This window comes from Palaemon carinicauda, chromosome 25 (genome assembly GCF_036898095.1).
Source record: "Palaemon carinicauda isolate YSFRI2023 chromosome 25, ASM3689809v2, whole genome shotgun sequence".
Taxonomy (NCBI): Eukaryota; Metazoa; Arthropoda; class Malacostraca; order Decapoda; family Palaemonidae; genus Palaemon; species Palaemon carinicauda.
In genome coordinates, this window is record NC_090749.1 from 91,881,887 (window position 1) to 91,895,518 (window position 13,632).

General features: G+C 44.3%; 1 long non-coding RNA gene across 2 annotated transcripts in view; it reads left to right on the forward strand.

Annotated features, from left to right (window-relative positions):
* LOC137618703 (uncharacterized) overlaps positions 1 to 13,632 on the forward strand; it is a 313,464-nt gene that overhangs the window by 283,818 nt on the left and 16,014 nt on the right. The window contains exons 2-3 of one of the 2 annotated variants that reach the window (XR_011039805.1): positions 6,164 to 7,038; positions 8,138 to 8,266. This is a non-coding gene — a long non-coding RNA (uncharacterized lncRNA). The remainder of the gene's footprint in view (positions 1 to 6,163; positions 7,039 to 8,137; positions 8,267 to 13,632) is intronic. The other variant, XR_011039806.1, reaches the window with a different exon arrangement.

Here is a 13,632-nt window from a genome sequence, read left to right on the forward strand (position 1 = left end):
AACTTAATGGTTTTAATTCTACAAAGGAACTTTTCATTTTGGGAAATATTTTCCTTTAACAATTATATGTGTTAACGATATATATGATTGGGCTCTTCTCTCAGGTTCTAAGTCAAGAGAGAGAGATAGAGACGGAGGGAGAAAGAGGAGGATAAACGTTTCGTTCAAGCGAGTAACGTTGTTATCGTTTTTGCTCTTCTCCCTAGTCTCTTTAGGGGAAGAAGGTAAACGTTTCTAGAGTTTTTCTTGTTCTCAAGCTTTATGCGGTGAGAGATTTTAAACGTAGTTTATTTGATCTAGTGTTTAGTCTCTTTCCAGCCACTGAATTATTTATCTTTCATTAGATTTTTCTGTTACATTGTAATTCTGTTTTCGCAATTACTAACTTTTGAGAAAGGATAGAATTGCGTGTTTCAGGTACAAACCACTTAAAGTTTCGAGTTCAGTGAAATAAGTGCAAACAGAAAATCAAAAGTGATAAGTGATTAGCGCAAAGTGTGTCAGTGTTGTGCGTGAGGGTACTTCTGTGCGTGCCAGTCGTCCTCCCTGTCCGGGACCTCTTGCAAGCTCCCAAGCCCAGGGGAGAAGCAATGTCGAAGGGCAAAAGGGTTCGGCAGGCCTTGATCGGCGCACAGAAGTATCCTCGGTGGTTGCGGGCGTGTCTTAAGAGACCGTCACTCCCACCCGCAGACGATTGAGCCCTTATTTTGCTCGTCTGCAGAAGAAATTTCGGGGAGAAAACGCTGGTCTCAGGTCTCTAGACCTCTTAAACGTAAAGTCCAGACCTATGCCAGACGTACGAAGTTAGAGTTCAACAACCCGGATGCAGTCATTGGGTTAGCTCTGACTCTCCTCAGTCTCAGGTGACTGCACACCTCCTAAGAGAGGTAAGGCGATGCCACAACAGACCTTATCGTCTGTTGATCCCAAGACGACTTTGCTGCAGTCCATGCAGTCGCAGCTTGGGGTCTTAATGCGTGAGTTTCAGGCTGAGAAGGTTACACCTCCTCCTGCGAACGCTCCGCCTCTCCGCAGTCCAGTCTGCCAGGCGTACGAAGTTGAGGTTCCTCAGGCTACCTTACCGCGTTCTGAGTTGCCAGTTACCAGCGGTGTGCAGCAACCTCCGCCTCCTCCTGCGAGAGCTCCGCCTCACCGCAGTCCAGTCTGCCAGGCGTACGAAGTTGAGGTTCCTCAGGCTACCTTACCGCGTTCTGAGTTGCCAGTTACCAGCGTTGTGCAGCAACCTTAACCTTCCTTAAGGCAACCTCAGCAATGGGAGCAGGAGTCTTATGCCTTACTTCCTCCGCTTCCGGTTTCACCAGCGAGGCAACAATCTCTTGAGGTACGACAACCTCTTCCATCAATGAGGCAGCCACCTCAGCACTCGCTGCAGCTTAGGCTAGCTCCTCAGGAACCTCAACTCGCGAGACAAGAACTGCGTTCTGCGCAGCCGCTATCTCAACTCTCGCAGCTCACACCTCAGGAACCTTAACTCGTTCCTCAGGAACCTGCTACTGCGCATCCACAACCCTTACACAAGCGCAACTCTTGAGGCAGCAACCTCATGCTATGAGTCAGCCACCTCAACGCATGCATCTGCCACTTTCTCCTCAACTTGAGAAATAACAAATGACAATAATAACACCTCATTACTTTCATAACTTGCATTTGTAATCATATACATGCATGCCTACACAAACATTATGATAATGGAGGTTATTTGTCTTACTTTTATAAAAATATATATGTATTCCTTGCAATATATTTTTAACAATATCGCAAAATATGGCAAAAATATCTTCAAAACAAAAATGAATCATGAGTTATGAATGTAAGGTAAATATTATGTTGATATTAAAACCCCATGCAAGCATGCATGAAGCACTCTAGCACTGGTCATGGAATTTCTGAGAAATGTTAAACGCCATGCAACACGCTCTGCTTACCTTACAGCATGCTCTACATACAGCATGCTCTGCATACAGCATGCTCTGCATACAACATGCTCTGCATACAGCATGCTCTGCATTCAGCATGCTCTGCATACAACATGCTCTACATACAGCATGCTCTGCATACAACATGCTCTGCATACAGCATGCTCTGCATTCAGCATGCTCTGCATACAACATGCTCTGCATACAGCATGCTCTGCATACAACATGCTCTACATACAGCATGCTCTGCATACAGCATGCTCTGCATACAACATGCTCTGCATACCTTACCGCATGCTTCTCAGTCATACATCTTTGGTTGTTGCCAACTCACTAGACTGTCAAGCAGTTTCATAATGTTGCCTTCTAGTCTGCTGCTTTTGCACCATTGAAACCCTCACTGAGAGAACTTAACTTTTCTCGGATATGGTCCCTGTAGATGAGAAAGTGCTTTTCTCCCTCCTTCTGATATTCCCTTGAGGACTCTGTCATTTGGAGAGGAGCCTTTAGCTGCGTAGCCTCCTATGGACTTTTATTTAAGCATAACATGCTTCCAGGGAAGGTAATGGTTCCACTTCAGTCACTAACCCCGTCTGTTACCACACCTGCTCCCATAGACCTTGAGCTGTGTTGCAAGACATGCAGTCCAAGCTTAGTCCTTGTTAAAGGATTTTTTGTTTACGGAGTCAGTGTGTCACTGGGAAGACGTTCAACAACCAGCAGAAGTGACTTGTTGTGACGCAGTGCGGCAACCTCAGCAACCCGATAAGGAGTTGTCTGTACGACCCAGACAGTCTAGACAGCTTCGGGTTGTCACTGTACTTCCTCGCTTCCCCATGGTTGACAGTTCACAGACTGTGCAGCAGTACCATGATCTTGTGTCCGGCTCCGTCAGACGACTGGCTTTTAAGAGCTCCCACAGGTCGTCGCTGTCTGGAGATTCTCAGATGGACTATGGATCTGACCAAGGAACTGGGCCTCCTGGTCAATTTTGAGGAGTCTCAGCTCATCCCATCCCAGACCATTGTCTCCCTGGGTATGGATCTTCAGAGTCGAGCTTTTCGGGCTTTTCCGTCGGCCCCAAGGATCTTCCAAGCCCTAGAATGCATCCAGAGCATGCTGAGAAGGAACCGATGCTCAGTCAGGTAGTGGATGAGTCTAACAGGGACACTTTCATCGCTGGCCCTGTTCATCGTGTTAGGGAGAATCCACCTCCCCCCCTTCAGTATCATCTAGCTGCTCACTGGATAAAGGACATGACGCTAGAGACGGTCTCAGTTCCTGTTTCCGAAGAGAGGAGGTCTTCTCTCGCGTGGTGTAAGAACAGCTTTCTTCTCAAGGAAGTCTACCTTTGGCTGTTCAGAAACCCGACCGCCGTCTCTTCTCGGACACATCAGACACGGGCTGGGGTGCGACTTTGGACGGACAGGAATGATCGAGAACATGGAATCAGGAGCAAAGGACACTTCACATCAATTGCAGGAGTTGTTGGCGGTTCTTCTGGCCTTGATAAACTTCAAGTCCCTCCAGCTTAACAAAGTGGTGGAGGTGGACTCTGACAACACCACAGCCTTGGCTTACACCTTCAAGCAGGGAGGGACTCTTTCGTGAAGTTGTTCTAGATCACAAGGGACCTCCTCATCTGGTCTAAAGATCGAAAGCTCACGCTGGTAACGAGGTTCATTCAGGGCGGTATGAATGTCATGGCAGATCACCTCAGCCGGAAGGGTCAGGTCATCCCCACAGAGTGGACCCTTCACAAGAATGTTTGCAGCAGACTTTGGGCCCTGTGGGGTCAGCCAACCATAGATCTGTTCGCTACCTCGATAACCTAGAGACTCCTATTGTATTGTTCTCCGATTCCAGACCCAGCAGCAGTTCACGTGGATGCTTTTCTGCTGGATTGGTTCCATCTCGACCTGTATGCATTCCCGCCGTTCAAGATTGTCAACAGGGTACTTCAGAAGTTCTCCTCTCGCAAAGGGACACGGCTGACGTTGGTTGGCTCCGCTCTGGCCCGCGAGAGAATGGTTCTTAGAGGTACTGCAATGGCTGTCGACATTCCCAGGACTCTTCCTCTAGGAGTGAACCTTCTACGTCTACCTCACGTAAAGAAGGTACACCCGAACCTCCACGCTCTTCGTCTGACTGCCTTCAGACTTTCGAAAGACTCTCAAGAGCTAGGGGCTTTTCGAAGGAGGCAGCCAGAGCGATTGCCAAAGCAAGGAGAACATCCACTCTCAGAATCTATCAGTCTCTAGGGGAAGTCTTCCGTAGCTGGTACAAGACCAATGCAGTCTCCTCAACCAGTACCACTGTAACCCAGATTGCTGACTTCCTGTTATATCTAAGGAAAGTAAGATCCCTTTCAGCTCCTACGATCAAGGGTTACAGAAGTATGTTGGCAGTGGTTTTCCGCCACAGAGGCTTGGATCTTTCCACCAACAAAGATCTACAGGACCTCCCTAGGTCTTTTGAGACCTCAAAGGAACGTCGGTTGTCCACTCCAGGCTGGAATCTAGACGTGGTCCTAAGGTTCCTTATGTCATCAAGATTTGAACCTCTCCAATCAGCTTCTTTTTAGGACCTCACATTAAAAACACTTTTCCTCGTGTGCTTGACAATAGCTAAAAGAGTAAGTGAGATCCACGCCTTCAGCAGGATCATTGTTTTCACATCTGAAACGGCTACATGTTCCTTGCAGCTCGGTTTTTGCTAAACGAGCTTCCTTCACGTCCTTGGCCTAAGTCGTTCGAGATCCCAAGCCTGTCCAACTTGGTGGGGAATGAACTGGAGAGAGTACTTTGCCCAGTTAGAGCTCTTAGGTACTATCTAAAAAGGTCTTAACCTTTACAAGGACAATCAGAAGCCTTATAGTGTGCTTTCAAGAAACCTTCTTTTCCAAGTTCTAAGAACTCAGTTTCTTACTATTCAGGCTTCTGATTAGAGAAACACATTCTCATCTGAAGGAAGAAGACCTTGCTTTGCTGAAGGTAAGGACACATGAAGTGGGAGCTGTGGCTACTTCAGTGGCCTTCAAACAGAGCCATTCTCTGCAGAGTGTTATGGATGCAACCTATTGGAGAAGCAAGTCAGTGTTCGCATCATTCTATCTCAAAGATGTCCAGTCTCTTTACGAGTACTGCTACACCCTGGGACCATTCGTAGCAACGAATGCAGTAGTAGGCGAGGGCTCAGCCACTACATTCCCATAATCCCATAACCTTTTAACCTTTCTCTTGAATACTTTTTATGGGTTGTACGGTCGGCTAAGAAGCCTTCCACATCCTTGTTGATTTGGCGGGTGGTCAATTCTTTCTTGAGAAGCGCCGAGGTTAAAGGTTGTGATGAGGTCCTTTAGTATGGGTTGCAGCCCTGTATACTTTAGCACCTTTGAGTTGATTCAGCCTTCCAAGAGGAACGCTGCGCTCAGTAAGGAAGACGATCTTATTAAAGGCAGAGTAACGGTTCAAGTCGACTTCCTTACCAGGTACTTATTATTTCATTGTTATTGTGGATAACTGATTATATGAAATACGGGATACTTAGCTATCCTTTAGTCTTGTACACTGGTTTTTCACCCACCCCCCTGGGTGTGAATCAGCTACATGATTATCGGGTAAGTTTAATATTGAAAAATGTTATTTTCATTAGTAAAATAAATTTTTGAATATACTTACCCGATAATCATGATTTAATTGACCCACCCTTCCTCCCCATAGAGAACCAGTGGACCGAGGAAAAAGTGAGGTGGCGTCAACAACAAGTACTGTAGTACCTGGCCACAGATGGCGCTTGTGAGTACACCCCCTTCTAGTATAGTGATAGCTGGCGTATCCCTCCCGTAGAATTCTGTCGGGCAACGGAGTTGACAGCTACATGATTATCGGGTAAGTATATTCAAAAATTTATTTTACTAATGAAAATAACATATTCATATGTACTGTACTGAATAACCAGGTTCTGTCTATGACCATTTTCTTTGGTGGTCAAGTATACCTATTCTTTTCCAGCCTTGGGGTAGTTTTAATAGTGTTCTGTACAACATTATCTTTAACCAAGTCAAGCATTGCTCAATATGCTTCACAATTTTATAATTTTTATTCCTTAATAATTGAAGCATATTTCTTCATAGGATTAGAAAACATATGTTCACCACAATATATTGTATTTTATGGTTAAACTTTTATTTTTGATTGTATTCTTGAAGATGAATTTTGTTTCAGGGAAACTTTGAAGTCATCAGTGAAGAAGTCGTACATCCTAATCAAGGCAATGCAAGTACACAATGCCAGTGTACTTGTTCAGAATAATATACCGTAAGAGGTAAAAGAGAAAATGGAGATCAACAACAGAGGCATATAATTATGCTCTTAATCAGTGATGTGCATCAGATAAAGGCATTGGTGTGTATAGCACTTAACGCCCGAAGCGTCTGTATCAAGATCACAACATTTCAGCAGTGATGGGAGGAAAATCCTTCAGGTACCGAGTAGTATGATAAGTGTAATGCAGCCTACAGATGCTGATGCTCGGCCCAGAGGAAATTGCATATTGAATTGTACCGATGGAGCAAAGTGCTTGAAAAATGGCCAAATGGAATACCTTAATCGAGGAAAGGATCTCGTCTAAAGGATGAAGATCTCGTGAGCTCTTTATCAACTGGAGATAATTTTAAAACTCAAAGGTTCAGGTTAATTAGAAACAATATTGAGCAATGAGTCTGATTTACTGATCACTCAATGAATGAAAAATGAGGGTGAGACGTTGCTCCCAACACCAGATTAACAAAGTTGATATATATCTTATGGCAGCCATGTTGTTAAGGCAAGTCAAAGACAGTACTGAAGTCAACTCATCATCTTTTTATTCAATTAGATCTAAAATGATCATTTAGAAGAACGTTGTGTCTTACGAGGATACTGGGCATCAAGAAGTTCTTATCAAGATTCAAGATGTTATTATTTGAAGGCCAGATAACATGCTGGAAAATTTGGAGAGGCCCAAAAAGATGGAGATTTGGCTCTGATCATTGCAGTCAGGATTTGAGTAATCCTTAGGAAGGGGCGCAGCAGCATTCCCTAATTCTGCACGTGTGACGGTGAGACTTAGTAAAAAGAGAGATCTTTTTTTCCTGGCTTTGGTCATTACCTTTTTGTACCTGGAATTATCATCCTCTCCTGCTTGTGTATCTCTTTGATTGATTTATTAGGGAGTTTTGTCAGAGAAGAAAGACAGAATCTTTCACATCTTTTGTGTAGATTTTCTCAAGTAGTTTCGATGTTGTGAAATCTAACCAACTTGTTCATGTAGTCATACTTTGCATTAAATGGTTTCGACTTTGTGTCCCTTTTTGTTGGAAAATTGTTGGAAAAATAGATCGAGATGGATAAATATATTCAAAAGAATGGGAAAGTTAGAATAATGAATAACTCATTGCACTTTAGAAGCTATGATGTGTGGCTTACTTAAAAAAAAGAGTTTATAGATAGTGTTTTTCAAGTGTTGATTCTTGTTGTGCTGTAACTAACACACAAGATATTTGAATGGAAAAACTTAATGAAGGGAGTGTACTCAGTACTACAGCACAGTACCTTGAATGTACTCTATTTCATGAAATGAAAGGATGGTCACTTGGAGAAAGTAGAAAGAGGAAAAGTTAAGGAGAGAAAACAGTAATACGTTTGAGTAGAAGGATTGAAAGTGGACCTTTAGAACTGCTTATATAATATTCCAGAAATGACTTGAGCTGTCTGAGTATCTTGTCTACCATTTCTTTGAATGGGGATTCCTTCAAAGTCCTGTGCTCTACGTCCTGGTCTATCTGTCCGTTTACTGTCTTCCTGTCTCGACTGTCCATCCTGTAGGTCCAGCTTATAAGTCTAGATATTTAGAAGTCTTGGAGTTGGATTTGATGATCTTGCTAAACTATGACAAGACAATAATGCTGTTATGAAAGTAAGTTTAATAGCTTCTTATGTTAGCTCCAAAAGGTAACTCTTTCAGACACTTCATCAGCGGAAAGAAGCTTGTTCTTATTTGTCAAAGCCTTTTAGTTAAGAAGTTTAACCAGATCACTTGAGTTAGAGAAAACTTAGGAGTTCTCTAATGGCCAACCTGTGAAACCTTGTTCACATTATATTTTACAATGAAAACACAACTGCATTGTGAAATGTGTTTAAATGGTTTTCATCTTACAGGTTTTGTGGAATGAAGAGGTCCCTCCATGCGTCGTCTGCTCAGTTCCTCCTGTGGCACCTGCTTAGTTAGGAAGACAGACAGCCAGCCAAAATGTTTTAGGAACCCTTAGCAAATCCTGCAAGTACCAGGTGAGTTTTCCAATTCTAATCCACTCTGGTATTCTACAAGAGACTTTCAGCCAAGATATTTTGTGATATAAGGAATAGAAATTTTAAAGACTCAAACTTGTTTGCAAGTGGTGTTCTGTTGAACAGGTTGAAGTAAGTCTTGTTTCATAGTTTATGTATGACTGATCTGTGTTCCGTAACTTGAATACAAACCACGCTATTTAATAGGGGTATTACTTTCGGCGAAGGTGAAATGACGAGTCATTAAAATTTAGCGAGGGTTAACTACCCATACCGCTAGTTGGCGGGGATAGGGGAGGGTAGCTTGCTACTGCCCCCACCCACCCCCCCCACCCCCACACACACACCTGTGATTGAGCTCACTTTGTTTTCGGCTCGGATGGTGAACGGACGTTGCCGCTCTTCATCCTCTCCGTATATTGGCAGCCATTAATCTATCTTTTTGCTTTTTCTTTTCTCTAGTGTGTGTTGTGAAGTTGACTTCTGTGACCATGCCCTGGACTCTCCAGCCACCCTTGTGGAACGTTTATGTCGGCAGTGGAAACAGATCCTCACACCCTTTGTCCTATATGCAGAAGTCAACAGTGTGATAGTGTAAATAAGTGTAATGAGTGTAGGGAGTGGTCTTCCTCCTAGTGGGAGAGGTTTGGGCGACGGTGAAAGAAGTCCGGAAAACCCAAGGCCTCTCCTTCCGTCCCTTGACCCTCCTCCAAAGCTCCTACTCATTCAGCCTCTTACGAGAGACCGTCGAGTAGTAGGGTAGACCAAGTTAATGTCGGCCAACCCCAGTCCTCGAGAGATTGTGTTGCTACCCCTAGCGAAGCAGCCCCACCTCTCCCCCCTGGTGAGGCCTTGTCACTAACCCCTTTGTTGCAGATTTGGTCTTCCTTGGGGCTCACGGGTCCGCCCTCCGAGGAAGCTTTGCTGCAGTTCATCCGAATGGGTGCTTCTGTTCAACATTCATCGTTGCCATTAGAGGTAGATCCTCTGGCCCTCGTCCATGTTGTAGTGTCAGAGGTGTCACACTTAATGTCATCCGACCCCTCCCAACGGCTGCTGCCAACTTAGTTTCCCCCGTTCCTGAACATCCTTTGAGGGGGAAACTAAGTCCAACATCTGTTTTTCCTGCGAGTGTTTCTCCCCCTCGTGGAAGTTCATTTCAGAGGACTGCTGCGGCGCACAGTCAGCTTCCTGATCCAACGGCCCTCAGAGGGGGCCTTCGTTGGAAAGCTCACCCTCCACTCTCTGGTTCGTCTGCTTCGTCGCAGCCGACCATCGACCGTCACTGCTCTGCTACTAGTCCTATGACTTCGGTCCTGGACCTCTCTGCGGAGCGTTCGCGATCCCCATCGGTGGATGCTCGCCCTTGCAAAGGGCACATCCCAACACCTGACCATCCACTCTTCAGACCTGCCTGCCGACCCTCCATCAGTGTGCAGCTGCACGCCATCGCCCTTCAACTTGCCAACCTACAGGACACCAGTGCTCACCAGCAGCTTGTTATGCACAGCCTGCTCATCAGCACTCTACAGCGCTTCGGCGCACCCCTTCACCTGCTCACCCTCATAGACGGCAGCAACATCATGCGCCTACATGCCAATGCTCTCCTGCGCGTCAGCGCTGTCCTGCGCTCCCTGCTCCCACGTTCGCCTGCGCACCCTGCGCTCACACGCTCAGGGTCGCCTACGCAACAGCGCCCTCCTGCGCGCTCACGATCTCTTGCGGTCTTGCGCTCTCGCGCTCTCCTGCGCGCCCACGATCTCAACAGGCACCTACGCGCCAGCTCTCTCCTGCAAGCCAGCACTCTCCTGCATGCCATTCCTCTCCACATGCCAACATAATCCACAAAGCCGACTTCACGCCTGGAGACTATCCAGCATCTCCTCTCTCAGAGAGGATTTTTGCAACAAGTTGTGACTAGGGTGTAATGGATACCTGCATAAGTCATCAGCAGCAGTCTACCAGGCAAAGTGGAAAGTCTTCTGTGGTTGGTGTCGTGGAAGGGGTATCTCCTCTCGATGCCACTATTCCAGCAATAGCGGAGTTCCTCGTGTATATGCGTGAAGAAATGCGCCTGTCAGTCTCGGCAGTAAAAGGCTATCGCTCAGCCTTAAGCCTCGCCTTTAGACTGAAAGGAATGGACATTCCTTCATCGCTAGAACTTTCCTTACTCATACGGAATTATGAACTTACCTGTCCTCAGTCAGAAGTGAGACCTCCCCCATGAAACGTGGTTCGAGTTTTCAGGTCTCTGCAAGGCAAACGATCGCCACCTGACTTGGAAGATGGTGTTCCTGCTAGCTTTGGCTTTGGTCAAACGAGTCAGTGAACTTCATGGTCTCTCGTACGACATCGCCCATTCAAGGGGATGGGGAGAGGTAACATTCAGCTTCGTCCCTAAGTTTATTGCTAAGACTCAGAACCCGGGAGTAGCGGATCCACGATTCGACTTCTTCCCGATTTCTAGTCTCTGTTCTGTAACAGATGACCCAGACCATCTCTTACTAAGCCCAGTGAGGAGTTGAGGCTATAATCTTAAGAGAACAGCCCCAGCCCATCCCTGTGTGCCTGCACTTTTCGTCAGCACAGAAAGGACCAAGAGGAAGGTCACCAAGAACACCATCTCAGCATGGATTTGCAAGGTCATAGACCTTGCATTGAATCCAGACCTTCCTCCTTCACGTCGCCCCAGAGTTCATGATGTCAAGGGCATAGCTACGTCCCTGGCATTCAAGAGAAACTTCTCAGTAAGTCAGGTTCTTGAAGCTGGGATTTGGAATCGTCAGACCACATTCACATCCCACTACCTGCAAGACGTGACCCACAGGAGACTCAATACGTTCTCTTTCAGTCCTGTGGTGGTTGCACAACAGCTGGTTTAAAACCTCAAGCTCCTTGTTGGACAAGTAGCAGAAGGTTGAGGGCATTGTTACCCGGTTTTAGTCTGCATGAATGAAAAGGTTTGTCTGGCTCTTATTCTTTTCTTCATCCTCCCCTCTCTTGGGGGAAGCAACATCCTGGGTTTTCTGCACAGCTGTCCTCAAAACACTGCAGGTAAACCATGCTCCCTTGTGTACCTAGTATCAAGACTGATAATGTTGCGTCCCATTACCCTGACGAGGTGGTATCGGGAAAGTCCTAGTTACACAGTTTCTCCTTCTGAAGAACTCGGAATAACTTTACCTGGACAGTCACACTTCTATATACCTCAGCACACAGCTTGTGTAAGCTGCGGAGCTTGCGTAGCAAGGTTTTGGCGAGGTGCAGACACTTCTTGAAAAAAGTTATCTATACAGGAAATTTTAGTAATAAAACTCAAACAAAATAAAACTCTTAAATTTAATTAAAGGTTTCAGAATAGTTTTTTTTTAAATTTAGGTTAAATATTTCTAAATTTCTTGAAAGGATGTTCGGTTTGGGTAACTATAAAAATCGTTTGAGAGTATCCTTAGGAGGACCGACCTTGTGTCAAGGGTAACGACAAGGGGGTGAAAGTTTCGGTCCTTCCCAATTTCCCGCAACTTCAAGAGAGCCCTGAAGAAAACAAACAAACATTCTATTACCCCCTAATAATAATAAACTTAAATAGTAACGACAAGGGGGTAACAACTGCAAGAACCTAAATTAGCATAAACACATCTCGAAAAATAAAATAAAGAATTAGAGTTAAAGGATCCTTCAAAAACTTAATTTTATATATATAGGAACATTACTTCCATGAAGCTGATCCTAGAAATTAGATTTTCGAGATGTTAAAATAAACGAATAGTATCCGAAGATAAAACAAATTACTTACAAATTATTATGTAGTTTTTTATTCTTCAATAGGTATATATTTAGTTTAATAAGATATGTTAATATGAATCAGTAAATATAACGATTAAATTCAGGACTATTAAGCAAGTTTGCAAATAAGTGTGCCATCATTTCCATTGGTGAAATGATAAGAAGGCTAGGATCACTTTAGAAATAGACACCCATCATTTCGTTGTGACGTACCTTATAGCCTTATCGGCACCTCGGAAGTTCAGCAATAAATGAAGTATATCCTGTGTCTAAGATAGTAAGAGACATGTCTTCGTTGCTGGCAAGACTTGAGCAGGAGCGGTGATTTGGGCACAGTTCGTTGTAATTAGCCGTCCCTTATTAATATAACCGTCGAGCTTGAAAGAAAAGCAACTGGCTCTATGTTGATTCCACCAACCAAACCAACTAACTGACTGGTACGAATTTTCCAAACGGACTCCACTACGACTGTCTCAGCTGCTCAGCGTTTCCTTTCCTCGGAAAACAAAAGAAACAAACAGTAGTAACTGCTCGTTAACAGTTGTTATATCTTCGAGACTTAAAAGGTGTTTACCGTCACAACGAAAATATAATTACATATTCCCTTTATAAGCTCGAAGTAAACATAGAAAAACTCAATTAAATTTACTAAATTATACTAATGATTACATTATTCAAATTAACAATAATTAAACCAATTATTAAACCTTTAAGAACGCCTTATATAAGAACAATGATAAATAGAAGAAAAACCTAAGTGATGTAATAATTTTACATCATTTTCAACAACACTCCTTATTTCTTAGTAATGACATACTCAGATAAGGAGCTCCCGGGTAAAGCCAAAAGCCAGATTGGCAGGGACGTCCACCCTACCTAATTTGTGAGTCAACCCTATTGAATATAGAGATTTGTATTCCAGTTACGGAACAAATGACAAATTCATAGATGATTTGAATTTTTCCTAACTATGCAAACCTTAGCTATTTAAACAAACTTGCCCGTTAGCCCTATCCCCCTTGAAGTCCTACCTACAAGCAAAGTGAGCTCAATCACAGGTGTGTGAGGGGGGGGGCGGTAGCTAGCTACCCTCCCCTACCCCCGCTAACTAGCGGTATAGGTAGTTAACCCTCGTTGAAAAATAATGGCTCGTCATTTCAGTTACGCTGAAAGTAATAACCCTATTAAATAGCTAAGCGGTAATTTAGTTCGATTGAGAGAGAGAGAGAGAGAGAGAGAGAGAGAGAGAGAGAGAGAGAGAGAGAGAGAGAGAGAGAGAGAGAGAGAGAGAGAGAGAGAGCATTTCCTAGTAATGTTTATTATGGCCAATTCGTTTACGGAAGATCAAATTTAGAACGGCACAAAACAATACTATCAAGTCAGACTGATTCATTGCCTGTATAAAAGGTCAAACGGTGAAACATCGAAACATTGTATCCACAGAAAGAAAAAAAAAATAAAACTTCATTAGCTTAGCAAGTTGTGCTTTCAGCGTAGCTGAGAAGCTAATCCGTAGTATCAAGAAGAACAGGCGCATGCACCAACCCAAAAGGTAGTCTACGAATTTGTCATTTTATTGT